The sequence below is a fragment of the Neovison vison genome, chromosome 14, assembly GCF_020171115.1.
Source record: "Neovison vison isolate M4711 chromosome 14, ASM_NN_V1, whole genome shotgun sequence".
Taxonomy (NCBI): Eukaryota; Metazoa; Chordata; class Mammalia; order Carnivora; family Mustelidae; genus Neogale; species Neogale vison.
This window is the reverse complement of record NC_058104.1, coordinates 13,004,534-13,020,490: the sequence shown is the minus strand read 5'-3', so window position 1 is coordinate 13,020,490 and position 15,957 is coordinate 13,004,534. Positions and strand designations below refer to the sequence as shown.

The window sequence follows — 15,957 nt, the reverse complement described above, 5'->3', positions numbered from 1 at the left end:
TGAGATGAATAGTTGAGTGCTGGAAGCCTGCCTCTCTGCTTGACTTCAATAACTTATCTCCATGAATCCCCAGCAGAAAGCATGTTCTATACTCCAGTTCTCGAGAAGATGAGACGTGAGTGCTGGGGAATTAGAAGACAGAGGGGCTTTACTGCAACAGTGAACAAGCTGAAAATTACAAGGTAATGGAATCTCAATGGGAGGTCCCTGTACCCTGCCATTAGCTAACTCAGACAATGATTGCGGCAGAGGAGACGAGGGTTAGAGGAAGGCCGTGCGGATTTCGGCACTTGGCATCCGAGCCCGGACCGAACCACACTTGAAGGCAAAGGGTACACCTGCCCGCCGGGATACACCTGCCCACCAGGAGCTCTGACCTCAAGGGAACGGTCTCCAGGATGACCTGCCTTGGGAATCCTTCATTCTATTGGAGAGGATTTCATTCTGAGCCCTTGTGGTGCTTGAAGCTAGATTGTGTTCAGCAGAGGGGGAGCACCTGGGAGATACTGATCTCCCAGGACACACATCTGTTTAGGCTCTGCCTCCTGCACCATTTGTGGGATCACTGAACCCCATGACAGCCCAGGAAGGGACCCCAGGCAAGAGCCTCTCTCCTGTGTCCCCTACAGTGCAGCTGTGAAAGCTTTAGGTTGAGAGACCTATGGAAGCAAAGCTGCGTGTCCTGCGCATGGGACGGAATGAATACAAATATTGGAGGAAATTTGTATACCGGATACCGGGCTCGTGTTCCATGTACCTTTTCTTTGGCCCTTGTCAGGACCTCCTCAGGTCTCAGCCCCATTCTGCAGAGAAAGAAAGAGGAGCTTGTGCTTTTAGTGCACAAGCAATTCGGATACCATCGTCCCATGAAATGCTGCTTACTAAAATGTGGCCCTTTGGGATCATCTTCATGGTTTTTGCCCCATCCGAGGACTTTGACTCAAGCTGCCCAGCTTGCCCGTGATGAGCTTAGTTAAATGGCAGCAGAGAGGAGGGGTGCAGCCCAGGGGGAGCCAGGCACTGGACCAGGTTCCCTCCTGCTTAGCTAAGCCAGGTAGGAAGTAGGGTTTAGCAGGAAAATCCCCGAACAGCAGTGAGAATCCAACAGGGGGCAGGAGAAGGCGGAGGACCTCCCTGAAGGGTGAGTGAAGGATGGTCGAAGCCTCGGCCGGAGGGGGTTCTGTGGGTGTCCTGCAGGTTGGGAAGGAAGTAACCTATCAGAACTGACACCCTCCTCTATGACCTTGAATGCAGGCTTTCCAGTCTCCCGGAGGGGCTGCCCAGAGCAGAGCGGGGGCACCCTCGCCGAGGGAGGTTGGTCGCACAGAACAAGGCGGGGAGACTCTGTTTCTAGAACGGAAGCTGAGGCAGGTAATGAGACTAGAACTCTGGACAACAGCCCCATGTGGCAGGGGCTTGAGGGCAGGCCCCGACCCCAGAGCCACGATGCCCACAGTCTCCCCTGTTCCTCGGTCTCCCTTAGGGCAGAGCGCGAACCGCAGGTGGGCTGATTCTGCAGGTGGACGGCTGCGGCAGCCCCAGCTGCAGGGAGAGGAAGGCGCCAGGCAGGGAGGCACGCCTACCAGCCAGGGCTCCCGCGGAAGCCGCCGCTGTTGTGTGTTAAGACAACACGGGTTTGCTTTCAGTTTCCAGTGGGAGAAGCACGCGGGTCAAGTGTCTGCTCCGATGAGCCGGCAGCGTGGCTGAACACACTCCGACGAGCTCACCTCCCGGAAACTCCTGCGTGCATGCGAATGAGGAGCATTTCCAGTTTGTGTTTACAAGCTCCTGCAAACAAGAGCTGGGCTGTTCTCCCGAGTCAGAGGTAAAGATGCAGCTAATGATGTAGAATGGGAGGGCGCGTACCACCCAGAGCCCTTTAAGGGGGAAGAAAGGAAGATAGGGAGGGTTGGGGGAGGCTCTCTGAAATCCGGGGCCCTCGGTGTCCGTTCTGGGTTCTTTTTTCGCCTCGTTCTGAGAAAGAGCACGATCGGCTGTTGCCCAAGGTATGAAATTCGGTTCAGTTGACTGAAGATTTTCTAGGAGCGCTGTGCACTGAACGAGAAGAGGAGGAAGGCAGGCAGGCTTCAACATGACGAGTTAATGTCTTGCTCACATCATGTGTTCACTGCAGGTCAGCGGGTGGGTCTCTGCTTCTCAGGACCAGGACACACAATCCTAACTCTGCCCCGAAGGCAGAGAGTGGAAAACACCGGCTCAAAGGCCATCAGTGAACACCAGCAGCACCCATGGTTTCTACAGTAACCCCAGCTCGCGGAGCTGGAGGTGTTATTCTCATTCTACAGATGAGGCTTCTAGAGCTAGGATAACTTGATGAACTCAATCAAAATCAAAGAAGGTTTTTGTGCCTTACTGTAGTTTCTTTTGCTTTTAGTGCGTGTGACCGTGTTTCCTAGAAAAAGCTGATCTGTAGGAAAACTGACAAAACGATCGTCTGAAGTTAAAAACTGGTTGCCAAGCTCTGTCCAATGACAGGTCCCTTGCAAAGGTCTTGCCCATGGGGCTGGCCACTTCACTGGCACTTTCCTGTGTATATCTTCTCGCTGCACAGCTTAAGCTGGGATGAGCTTCCCCAGACAAGGGCCCCATAGAATGTCCGCTGCGTTGGATACTAAAAAGTGTTGCAATCAAGGATTGAATTTGCTACCCCGCCTTGGGTTTCTCCAGAAGAGAGAGTTTGTAACACGATAGTATACAATGTATCTTAAACCTATTTGCTTTAGTCTTGGGGAAGATCTATGAACAAGGAAAAGACTGGGCCAAGGTGTGAATGAGGGATAGTGAGACCTACTGCCTTTTTAGGAGGTCCAGAGCATAAAACTTCTCTCCTGTAGTGACTCCGCCATAGGAAAATTCAGGCACAGTGGTATTAATTCTATCACACCCCGAGTCTGCACTATATTCCTGCAGATAGAGACAATCACCGGTACTGTCTCTGCCTTCAAGGACTCCATCATTTAAGCGGCCCTTGGTCAGCTCTCAGCAAAGATCATTTGCTCTCATGGTAGGAAGGCAATTTAAAAATCTTTGGTCTGGCTAACCAGATAGTTCTCGTCTTCGTTTTGTAGGTGACTCAGAGTCAGATTAACCTGCCTGGTCAAGATCACGATGCCAGTATGAGACAGGCTCCCCGTCTGGGGTCTGTCACCCTCCGGCTTGGCTACTCTCTGCCAGGTCTCCTGCAGGGACAGGACTAGGAGCAGTGTGGGCACCAGCTTGCAAATCTCAGGGGGAAAAACCTTCTCTCATAAGTGGGACTTTCCCAACCTTCTCTGAACGCAGAGTGTGCATGGAGGTCAGTGTTACCTTGACCGTGTAACAGCAACACCCCAGGAACTTCTCAAAGGGCCCATGTCTGCTCTGTACCCCATCTCGGGGAGATTAGAACCTCCATGGGCAGGGACCTAGTGTGAGGAATTTTTGAAGCCTCCCAGGGATTCCAATGTGGAGTCCAGACGGGGAACTGGTGGTGTGGCACTTGCTTGGCCTATGCGATGAACCAGATTTGCTCTTAGAAACTTCAAGTTGGAGGGGTGCCTGGTGGCTCAGTCGTTAAGCATCTGCCTTCAGCAGGGTCCTGGGATGGAGTCCTGCATGGGGCTCCTTGCTCAGTGGGAAGTCTGCTTCTCCCTCTCCCACTCCCCCGCTTGTGATCCCTCTCTCGCTGTGTCTCTCTCTATCAAATAAATAAATAAAATCTTTTTTAAAAAAAGAAACAAGTTGGAGAGAGATCCTACCTGAGATGTAAAAATCGGTCTGCTCCAAGAGGAACTCCATTTTCTTTTCTTTAACATCTGTATCTGTATCTACACCTATATATGTATATTTGAGGGATTCCAAATCCCTTGGAAGGTGCTAGAACTTTGGATCTGGACTACCTAGGGTTCTGTGCTTGCTGCCATCCAAGCTGGGGAATGGCTTCATCTCTGGTCTGCAGTGTTTTCTGTTTTGTTTTGTTTTGTTTTTATTGCATCTGTAATGATGACCTCTGCGTAGGCTGCTACATGGAGGAAGGGGCAGGGGAAGGTCAGCATACCCGCCTGGTTTGGTTCTTGGCATACAGCTGGTGTTAAAACACAACAGTCCCTTTCTCTTCCTTCACTATTTCCTCTTCTCCTTTTGCTTAAATGAAGAATCTTAAGAATTTCGTGGCTGTCTTAAAACTGAAGCTGGTGCCGTTGCCCTGAGGCCCCATCACTGGGACCAGGGAAGACCTAGAGGCATAGCTTGTGCCATCTTCCGTTGGCTCAGGCTACACAATTAGCAGTGGTACCATTCTAATGGCCTTTGTTTAACTTGAGGACCTGGACTCAAATGTTCATTGAAATCAGTGAAGCTCAATGGAGACAAATATGTGTATAGAGTCTCCATTCAGAGATGCACTAATTGCTTGCCCAACTCACTAAATTCTAATTAAAACCATTCCACCAGATGATTTTATTTTATTCCTTTCAACTTGTAATTAAAGCATTTACTGGCCAGCTCTCCGAAAGAAGGGAAGAGAACCCACTTAGGTGTTCAAAGAAGAGAATGGGAGGAAGGTCCCCAGGGGCGGTGACTTGCTTGTTTGCTGTTGAGCAAGACCAACACCTTGTTGATTGGAGAGGATTGTAGGGGAGCAGTTGGCGCTGCTTTGGGACATTCAGTTAGCTGGATTCCAGCTTGGTTCGAGAATTCAATTCTTCGTGTGGATACACTCCCAGGAGCAGGACCCTTAACGTGAATCACCACTCCAAGAATTCATTAATGCCAAGCCCAAGGCACAGGGGAGGACCCGCACACTTAGGACTTTCTCAGGACGCCCTGCTGTGGTCTTGCCTTCCTTGCTCTCGTCCTCCTGGTCCAGATCGGTTCCAATCCCCTCCTCGTATTAGCAACCCCTCCTGAATAACTGTCCTTGACTGGGGACCCCCAGAGTTCGCTCAGAGTTTCCTTGTTGCTCACGTCCTGCTTGACCTTCCCAGCTTCCCACCTTCTCTCCTCCTAGACACAGGTAGTAATTCCTGGGGCGTAGGAACTGGACAGACCCCAGGTACCCAGGACACCATATATGCAGCTGGAGAGTATCCTTCTTACTAGAGAGAGGCAGCCTTTACAAACTTACAAGAAAAACACGGAGGTCCCGGTAGATAAACGAAGGCAAAAATCATTCACAAAATATGAGTGACCCAGAAACCAAGCAAATGGACAGAGGGAAAAAGAGACCAAAAACACAAACAAACAAGCCAGATTCAAATATAGAGAACAAGCTGGGAGTTGCTGGAGGAGACGTGACAGGGATCGATGTAATTGATAGAACTGAGTAATGGCCTTTAACAATGGCCCCCTGAGTATTGCGCAGAATCGTCGAATTGTTAACTATTCATCATATTATTATACTGTATACCTGAAACTCATATAACATTTACATTTAATTATGGAAGAAATTTTAAAAATTTAAAGATTTTATTTGTTCGAGAGAGAGAGCACACAGAGAGAGGGTCCCGCAGAGCCGCAGGCACATGAGCACAGAGGGGGAGGGGCAGCAGGAGGGGGACGCGGGACTCGACCCCAGGACCCCGGGATCATGACTGAGCTGAAGGCAGAGGCTTAAACGACTGAGCCACCCAGGCGCCCCACCCCGGCACCAAAAAATAAATGTTTAAAATACAGATTAAAACAAGCATGAGATACTGTTTTGCGCCCATTTAACAGCGGAGTTGCTGTAACTCAGAAGTTGGTGAATGCCTGTTCACGTTCAGGTGAGCTGGTAGGAGTAGATACGGGTAGTAGGCCCCCCAGGAACAAGCTCAGGGCCCAGGACAAGGGTCCGATCGGAGGCCCATGTGTCATGCATCTCCGTATGTAAGAGTCACAAAGAAGCTAATACACTGGGAAATATTTTCAGTTTTCCTGCCTTCACAAATACACCTTCCTAATGAGCTGGGTGAACTTACAATTCCTGGATTTCCAAGACTTCCTTCAAGAACTTGGTAGAGGGAGAGTGAGCTGTAGGCTCCTGGTGCCTGGCCTTCCTCCTTTTCCCGCCCCCGTTCTATCCGCACTGTAAGGGGTGCTGTGCACACATATGTGGACACGCTGAGGGAACGTGTAGGATCTTTCCACGTGCCTCCCCACTCCCCCACCAGCAGATCAGGGGTATGGACACTGCAGCTCAGGTCTGCTTTTGAGAAAATGGTCCCCAGGGAGGAGACTCCATAACCCTGGAGGCAGGTCTGGGAAACTGAGGCAGGCAATGCCAGGACTCCACGTACTTGGGCCATGATCTAGGGAGTCAAGGGTCATGGATTCCCCACAGGTTATCCCCTCATCCCTTAGAACCCTTAGGTTATGGGAAATACCGTGGCTCAAGGAAGGCCAAAAAGGGGTCTGGGAAAGTGTGGGACCAGGGTGGGGGCTCTTCTTGCCAAGATCAGTAGGAATAGGTACTCTCTTTCTAGGAAACAACTAAACAATATGCCTCAACAATGTTAAAATATGAATATGCCTTGACCCAGATGCCCAGTCTTTGATTAGAACTCAATACAGAACACAAAACAAAAAGATGAATTAATGTTTACATATAAAATATTGTTTGATAGCATTATATACCATAACCCCCCCAAAAAAACCCTATAGCTGACATGTCTAACAAAAAATCGGTTACCAAATCACTAGGGTACCATCCAAATAAGGCTTACGACGTCCACTGTCAAAAACAATACAGTATTTAATACATAACGTTAAGTGAAATATTTAAGTAAAGCATTTTTATACGTAATGGTGGATGGAAAAAAAAAAATCAAGATGTGAAATTTTCCAGACATGCTCACTTGCAGTGTAGAAAAATATTTAAATGTAAATATGTCAGAATAGAATATTAAATGCTGTTGATGAGTGAGTAGGGATGAGGGAATGCATTCCAGGTAATATTTGTCTCTTAATGTTGGCCTTTTGGAAAGTTTTCTAAGTAACAGCTTATTAGTTTAAGTCTCATAAAAAAAAAAAAAAAAAAAAAGAATGAGGGCACCTGGGTGACTCAGTTGGTTGGGCATCTGCCTTCAGCTCAGGTCATGATCCCAGGGTCTTGGGATTGAGCCCTACATTGGGCTCCCTGCTTGGCAGAAGGCCTGCTTCTCTCTCCCCCTGCTGTTCCCCTGCCTGTGTTCTCTCTCTCTCTGCCAAGTGGGTAAATAAAATCTTAAAAAAAAAAAAAAAGAATGTACAAATTATTTTAGATGTTTTGATATAAGGCTTAAATATACAATGTAAGTCATTGTGATGACTTTAGACTTCAGTTTGGAACTGGGCTCATAGGTGCTTATTACATTGTTAAACATAAGTTCGTACAGTAACAAAGTAAGCAAGAATTACGGTTTTCAGAGAGAAGGGATCGAGGTGAGTTCTGACTGATCTCATTCTGGACAGCTGAGGTCCAGATATAATGATAAAAAGAAATACTGAATTTCTTAAAAATAAAGATATATAGAAATATGGGGACCAAAAGTAAAGGAGAAATGAAGTTTTGCTGACTGTATGGTAAACGGCGCCGATAGGTTTTTTCCCTGAACCTGCTGGCAGGCGGAACAAAGCAAGGCCGGCACCGACTCTGCTGTCTGTTTGTAATCAGCGTTGACCAGACGTAGGTCACTTGGCACGATATTGTGATCTGTCTTTTACAGCCGCCCTGCCTTTCTGGAAGGCGTCCTTATCTCTCTGTTTCTGGTCCAGTTTATGAGACGGGCACAATCAAAACAGGTTGAACTCCGCTCTCTCTGACATTTCCTATACCTGCGTGTAAGCTGCGAGTCAAGACATTGCTCTGCCCTTCCGGGTCCCAGGAAGACTCCGTGTTGCCTTGAATGGTGCTTTGTGGCTGCTGGAGAGGAAAAAAAAAAAAAAAATGTTTGTCCCTTCTTTGAAGGTGGGTGCTGAGAAAAGCTGACAGGACAGACTGAATGGGGAAAATCAAGACGGCATAGGATTTCTGTGGGGAAGTTTTCAGGAGGAATTCTTCTGACTATGGTGCATGGGGGTGTGCTGAGTTCCGGGGTCCCCGAGACTACCAGTGCTTGAGACACTGAAGGCAAGTTCAAGGTCCCCAAGTCTACCTTCAGGTTTGGCAATTGTCTAGAAGGACTCGCAGTCCCTGACAGCCAAGATACGGTGCTACAATTTATTATGGAAAAAGGATAAAGACTAAAATCACCCTGTAGGCCAGAGTGCCGGCAGGTTCCACACATGGAGCTTCTGGTGGTCACCGCCTGGTGGAATCATGGACAACAGTCTCTTCTCCCAGCAACAATATGTGACAATATGCTTCCAGTGTTGCCAGCTGGGGAAGCTCACCCAAGCCTTGAAGCCCAGAGCTTTGACGGGGCTTCCTCGTGTCACCCGGTGTGACCACCCCACGTGGCTTGACCATAGTCTGGGGCTCCGCTACTCAGATTCTCTAAAGCCAACTCAGGTATGAGGTGTTATTGGACCATCCCATGCTTTAGGGACTCCCCATGGCTGTGCCCCTTCCTCATCCCTTGCCAGTGAGAACAACCCAGTCTCGAAACAACATAGGCCTGTGGGAGCAGCGTCTCTAGATAGTAGAGTCAGAACAGTCCTCCTTTGGAGAGCAGTTTCTGAGACAGAGTCCCTCGTGCGCCATATTTGTTGAGGGGCACCTGCGGGTGACAGACGGGTAGCCCCACAAATGACCATCTTATGTCCCTGGAACCTGCGACTCTATTACCTTACAGGGTAAAAGGGACTTTGCAGCCGGGAATGAGTTACGGATCTTAACACAGGGAGGTCAGCCTGGATTATCGGGGTGAATCCAATACCATCGAAAGGGTTCATAGCGCAGTGAAGGTCAGAGGTCAGGGGGTCAGAACAAGAAGGAGGAAATGTAGCGGTAAAAGGAGAGGTCTTCGAGGGAGGTTCGAAGATGCCTGTGACAATGCTGGCTTTGAACATAGAGGAAGAGGTCACGAGTCAAGGAAGAAGCCCGTCTTCAGAAGCGGGAAGAACCGGAGAAGCGTTCTCTCACAGAGGCCTCTGAGGGCCTGCGGTTCTGCCGATGTCTTCACTTCAGCCCGGGGAGGCTTGCGACCTCCAGAGCTACAGGACAATGCCTTTGTGTTTGTTGGAAGCCACCAAGTTTGTGGTCATGGGTTACAGCGGTCCTTGGAAACCAATACAGTATCCAGGCGAGTCTAGCCGTGATGCTGGCCTCTCAAGGACAGCCTTGACCAACGGTCCAGGGAGCTCTGGAGTGAGCGAAACCTTCAGAGCTGCGGGGCCCAGATGGCCAGGCCTTCCCAGCCCTGCGTCTGCCCGACAGCGCTGCAGTCGACGGAGAAGTGGCCGCCCACCCAGTGAGGGCCGCCTGCCAGCAGTGTCCCCCATTTACCTAAAGGGACGCCTGTGCATTACGTCCCAACGTGTGCACGTCATTACGTCCACACAGTGACCCTGTTTCCCCCTGGCCCCCGTGCTTAGGTCAGAAGGAGCAGAAAGCAGACTAGTCCCCTGGTTTTCTTTCACGGGGCAATAGCATTTTCATGAAGGTTCCAGAAGGGAAGCCTTCGTGTGTGAGGCTAATTAATTCACGCAGACAACAGAAGAGGAAGGCTTACTCCAAATGTGCGGCTCTTCTGTTTGTAGGTTTGCTGACGGTTCCCAAGGGCTCAGGGGGCTGCCACGATAGAACCCTCAGGACAAGGCGCATGGCCTGGCACAGGGATGTGGCTGGGGGAGGCTAAAATAGTAATAGTAGCAGCCAACACTCTGTTATTGATGATCATGACCTGTTCTAAGTGCTTTACAACTTTGCCACCTGGGAGGCACAGTCTGCAGCTGGCCGCACCTGAGAGCTCCCTGGAAACGCAGACCCTGAGGCCTCACCCCAGACTAGCAAATGAAAGAGCATTTTAGCAAGATCCCCAGGTCATTTCGAAGCAGGTAACAGTTTGCAATGTACTGCTTTCCGTGCATGAACTCTTTGCCTTCTCCCGGAAAGCCCTGGGAGGGAGCTGGGATTATTCCCGCTTTAGAGATGATGGCGTTTGGGCACGGAGGGATTAAGTGATCTGCCCCGGCTGGTGAGGGCTGAGCCAGCATTGAATTGAGGTCGTCTGTTGCAGATCTGAGACCCTGAAGCTCCTGAGGAAAGAAAAAAAAAAAAGTGACTTTGGTATTACCCAGAGCTAGATTCAGCTCTCAGGTCCTTCTTCCTGGCTGTGTGACTTTGGACAGGTCACTTAACCTCTCTGGGCTGCTATTCCCCCATCAGTAAAGGAGGACAAGGACAGCGTGTACTTCACAGGGCGTTTGTGAGGCCAGAGAAGAAAACGCACATGTAAGACCTAGCAGTTCGCGTCCGTTCCTGTTAGGATCGCTGTCAGTTTCCCTGTCATCCTTGTCATTGTCGCTGTCCTGATTGTCATCGCCGTCAGACTGCCGGGAGGAGGACCCAGGTTCGCAGGGGACAGGACCCACGGGAACTCAGCAGGGAGTCACCGAACTGGAGTCTCACGTTGGTGCTGACCAGTGACCTTGATGCGCTAACCACAAACCCAATTTTTTTTAACCTCCCGAAGCCCCTGCGAGGTTTGTGGCTCCTGTTTTGTCCTCTTTCTGGCCGCCCGGAGTCGAGAGCCACGACTCAGTGTCTTCCTGGGAGAGTTAACTCCAGGGCCGTGTTCTCCCCCAAGTGGTGGTTGCCGTGGAAACAGGTGCCCCTCGGGGACCAGGACAGCACCGGCAGAGACCTGACTCTTCATCTCCTGGAAAATAATTGTCCAGCGTTTCCTGTGCCTGTTATTCCCAGGTGACACTGGCCAAGAGCGCACACGCTGCAGGGATTCCCCCACCCCCACCCCGAGCATCACCTCTCCTTTCTGGCTCTTGCAAGGACCGTGTCTTCTGGCTTGTGTTTGAGTCTCTGCCTTGGTGCTCACAGGCCGGGTGGCAGGCGGCACTGACCCTTTGAGGATGATTTCATTTTCCAAGCCTTGCATTTTCTTGAAGCTCCTCGCCAATGTCCGTTTAATTTCTGGGACTCCTTCTTTGAACACTGCCCTCCCTCATTTAAAAGAAAGCCAGAATCCTCAAGGCTCTGTCTGCCGCAAAAGAAACTCTCAAGGAAGGAGGCCACTGCTGTCCGAATCGCTCTGTTTCCTAAAGTCTGTCCTCCCTGCGGGTGGAAGGGGTCTGTGTGGGTCCCCACAGCGCCCCCCACACTTCCCCTTGAGCGAGCCGCAGCTGTTCTAATCCATCCATGTGTGGGTACGTGTGTGTGTGTGTCGGGGTTGGGGGGGGTTGGACAGCAATAACGTTCCCTGGTTTTCCTTACCACAGCCAGGACGGCCCAAGATACTAAAAAGAACCTCACAAAATGGCAAGGAAAAGCAAAAGCGAAACAAAGAAAAATAACAGAGGCATGAAAACAGCCCAGAACGCTGGGACGGGTGTCTAGGCTCTACTCCCAGAGTTCTCGTCCCTCCGGGTGGGTCCCTCCTGTGGGTCCTTCACCTTCCAAAGTCCGGCTTCCTCCCTCTGCTGTGACTGCCGCACAAGGAGCTGGTTACCGGTCACTACTTGAAGCAAAGGCCAAGAAGAAAGGTTCTAACTCTGCTACGCCCACCCATTTCCCACCAAGAAGGAAGAGAACATTCTAGAATAGAGAAAATATCGCGTCTTACCTCGTCTTACCATCTGACCCTCTCAAATATTTCTATTGTGACTTACGTTTGTGGTTAGTCAGAATGAACAAAGAGCCGTTTGGCTGTCCTGACCATCCTCACATCGTCTAGAATCTTCTCTGCTGAGAAATCAACCAGACGTCGCCCATCCCCCTCTCTGTTTCTTGCTTTCTCGTCCCCATCAATCCATACAGTAAATAGAGTTTCAGGGCCCCTGGGTGGCTCCGTCTGTTTAATGTCCGACTCTCAGTCGAGGCCGAGGTCATGATCTCAGGGTCGTGGGATCGAGCCCCGTGCTGGGCTCCGTGCTGGGCGTGGAGCCCGCTTCAAGTCCTCTCTCTCTCCCTCTCCCTCTGTCCCTTCCCACCTCTTAAAAAATAGTTTCAACTGTGTGCAAAGTGCCCTGGTAGGGGGCACCGTTTTGAAAATCTGTTGAATTCCAGCACATTTTTCTGTTCCTAAAATGTGTTGGACCGAATCGCACTCTACCTTGTGAAGAACGAAACAGCACTGTAATCCCTCCCTCCCTTTCTTCTCCATAACCTCCGCACCCCCGGACACGATGTGTTCACTGTCTGTGTGTACACACGCGTTCCTGGTAGCCTGGCCACGTGCCCCAGAATGGGTGTGCGCGTGTGTGCCTGTGTTTGGAGCGACTCCCCCCTTTTCTGTGTTCGTTTTATGTCCACTGACCCAGACACCTTTTGGAGGTAGACTCGCTAAGCCTTTAGCAACTCAGCAGCCCCCCACCCCCGCCCCGTCCCCCGCCGCCCACCCCTCGGGACACCCTGAGCCGTCCCCTGGAGAGGCAGCTGACGCAGATCCTGGGGGCTGGGGGGGAGCCGAGCGGGTGAGAGCACAGCTGTTCCTGCGACGCTCCAGGACAGGCCGTGCGCCATGGGGAGCTCTTTTCCACCCAGCTGATGGGAGGGAGGCAGCAGATGGCATCCCTGCTTCTCCGCGGAAACCCTCCCCCAAACGGAGCGGCACTGAGGCCCGCTCCTTCGCTCCCCTCACTGTTCTGGGGACTCTGTTCCTATTAAACAAAGCTTCCTGCCAGCTTCTCCTTCCGAGCAGGCGCTGGAGGGGCTCTCCGTGAAGCCACGGCCAGAAAACCGCCGTTCCGCTCTGGGCCCCAGCAGCCCGCGTGGCTTCCCTGCATCCTTCTCCTTAACGGCTCTGCCCGGCGACATCCATCCGAGACATTCACGGCGTCGGCCTCACAAGCCGCCTGGATGCCAGGAGCCAAGAGCCCACAGGATAGTGAGAACCATTTGCTTTTATGCACTGCCTCTCCTTCTGGGCTCTCCAAGGACCTTTCGGACAATTAAGTGTTTCTGTTGTAAATGGGGAAACTGAGGACCCCAGGAAGTTGAGCCTTTTCCTCCGAGACACGGGGCTGATGATGTCCAGAACCCAGCCCACCTGCTCTTCCCCTTTGCAAGCCTTCCCAAAGGACACAACGAGGCTGTCGTGTGATCACGGAGCTCATTTTCTTCTGTCCTTGATGGCCCTTCTTCCCCAACCAGCTCCTCCTCGTCTTCCCGGGGGTCTGCATTGCGCTGAGCACCCAGGATCCCACTCCCATGCAATTCCAGGGGAGAATAGGGACTGGAAGGTCACTGGGACAGGCGGAGGCCAGGCTGGCTTCCTCCCCACTATTCCTACCTTAGCTTGATTGTGTGTGTGCGTGTCTGTGTGTCTGTGCGCGCACGTGCGTGCTTGTATGAACGGACACAGAGATCACCTTCCACGGGTCTCAACCTTACGGGTGTGAGAGGAAATGACATGCACCTGCCTTCTGGCCCCTGCAGTGGGCCCCAACTCACGGGTTATCACAGCGACCACCTCCATCTGCACAGCGACAGAGCCGGAAAGAAGAGGTCTCATCCTCTCTCTTGTAAACCAAACCACTTAATTACTACTTCCACCGACAGGAAAAGGTGTGAGCCAAAGGGCCGGCGAGGTCCTGGGATGAAAAAGAGCATTCCGTGGCTGAAAAACATCTTTTTGGGACATGAAAGACCATTGCAGTGTTGATACTGTTTTCCCTCTGGAACGAGTCCACATAATAACAGTAGTAAGTGTGGAAAAAATAGTTACTATTTTAATATATATGGAGTAGTACTAGGTGTTGGGCTACATTCTAAGCCCTGTGTACACATTATCCCATTTATTTCTCATACCAATTTTTTGTAAGATTTTTTTTTTTTTAGAGAGAGAGAGAGCGAGAGAGAGAGAGCATGAGTGTGGGGGTGGAGCGGAGGGAGAGGGAGAAGCGGGCTCCCTGTTGAACAGGGAGCGGGATGTGGGGCTCGATCCCAGGACCCTGAGATCATGACCTGATCCTAAGGCAGAGGCTTAACCCACTGAGCCACCCAGGTGCCCCTCTCATATCAATTTTCTGAGCCAGAAACTATTATCGTTCCTTTATACAGATGAGAAACTGAGGCACAGAAATGTTACAAAGCCCTCCGAGGTGCTACACCAGGTATAAACCCAGGATTGAAGTAATCTATCACGAATTCGTTCTGCAAGTCTGAGAAGTACTCAACTTTCCGTAAAGAAAGGCGGGGTGAGGAGATCAGGTTCAGGTCCCTGTTTGCGCGCTCAGCCTGCGACAGGACAGCACAAGTGGAGCCCAGGCCACCTGTCCCCGTAGTCCGAGTTCTTTATACCGCTGTCCCCACGGGACCTGGAGAGCCTGCCCTTAGCCTACAGTCCATGCATTGCCTGGTACGGCGTGGACCCACAGTCATCATTCCATAAACATGTGCTCATTCTTTTTGTGGCACTAGTGGATCCCAAATTAAATACTGATTTAAAACCTGTTGTCCACATTCCTGGGAGGAATCGCGTGGGTAGTTCAAAGGGGTGAGTGGTTCCTTAGTCATGGCTGCTTGGCTTTAGAAATGCATTTGTGTATCTATGGTTGAATACGGGTTTGCCATTGGTGGGATTCATGTCACTTCTTGTAAAATAATGAGGATATGGGGTGATGGTTTGACTCAGGAGAAGCCTGGAGTCGCTGTATCTGTCCTGCCTCAGTGTCCCCTTATTTCCAGCTCTTGCAGGGAAACAGGTTTCATCTCATACATTGAGGTCACAGGTTGGCCATCCTGGCCATCCTTGGCTTGTGAAGAGCTTTTGTTTGACTTCTCACTGGGGCAGTTTGCCAAGGGATTACCTTCCTCTCTCTCTCTCCTTCTTCCCTTCCTTCCTCCCTCCCTCTCCCTTTCTCCTTCCTTTCTTTCTTTCCCTCTTTCTTTCTTTCTTTCTCTCTCTCTTTCCTTCCTCCTTTCCTCTGTCTCTCTTTCTCTCTCGTTCTTTCTCTCTTTCTTCCTTTCTTTGGAATCTATCATCCTTGTCAAGATTTTTTAAAAATTAGGAGATCTTTGTTTAGATTTCCGGCTTCTGAAAAATTCTAATATTTGGCAACGTAAGCCCCACATTCGTACTTGGCGGTTAGCTGGAGGTCATTAATGAAAGGCTCCTCTTCTAGATGGGCCTTCTAGAAGGCTCCCCAAGGTCTCAGCCTTCACCACGCCGTGTCGTCTCCCTGACACCAAGGCGGAGGGTCCGTTGCCACCAACCCTCATCCCACACATCTGTTTCCCACACTGCCAGCCAGCGCCACTCCGTCCTAAAGCGTTGGTGCTGAAGGCACCTGCTGTGTGAGCCCCGTCCCGACGGAGTGAGGCCCCGGGGTGAGCAGAAAGCCCCGGCGGTGTCGCTCCAGCCGCGCCCCACAGCCTCCCTCGTGTCTTTTCTCTGATGGGGCGCCGGTCAGTGACACGGGACACAGAATGGCTCTGCCCTGGTGTCAAGCCTGGAGAACTTGCCGGCTTCCCTCGAGCCACCCAGGGAGAAGCAAATATTAATCTTGAAAACTCACTGCCCAGGGGTCCCGACCTTCCATTCTCAAACCTTTCAACTAAAATAACACCCTTCTGGGACCCCTAGGTGGCTTGGTCAAGCATCGGCCTTCAGCTCAGGTCATGATCCTAGGGTCCTGGGATCGAGCCCCACATCGGGCTCCCTGCTCAACGGGGAGCCTGCTTCTCCCTCTTTCTCTGCCCCTCCCCCCACTCATGTTCTATCTCTCTCTCGCTCTTGGACCAATAAATAAAAATTAATAAACTTTATTTAATAAAATAAATAAATAATCTATTTAAATTAATTAATTAATAATTAAGCAGGATTAAATATTTTATTATGTTATTTATTATTTAATTTATTATTTTTTAATTTATTTAATTAT

The 15,957-nt window shown here is 50.6% G+C and overlaps 1 long non-coding RNA gene across 2 annotated transcripts in view; it reads left to right on the top strand.

The window, feature by feature from the left end:
• Positions 1–25: 25 nt before the first annotated feature.
• Positions 26–15,957, top strand: part of LOC122895469 — a 40,605-nt gene continuing 24,673 nt past the window's right edge. For both annotated transcript variants that reach the window (XR_006382225.1, XR_006382226.1), the window contains exons 1-2: positions 26–182; positions 1,647–1,825. This is a non-coding gene — a long non-coding RNA (uncharacterized LOC122895469). The remainder of the gene's footprint in view (positions 183–1,646; positions 1,826–15,957) is intronic.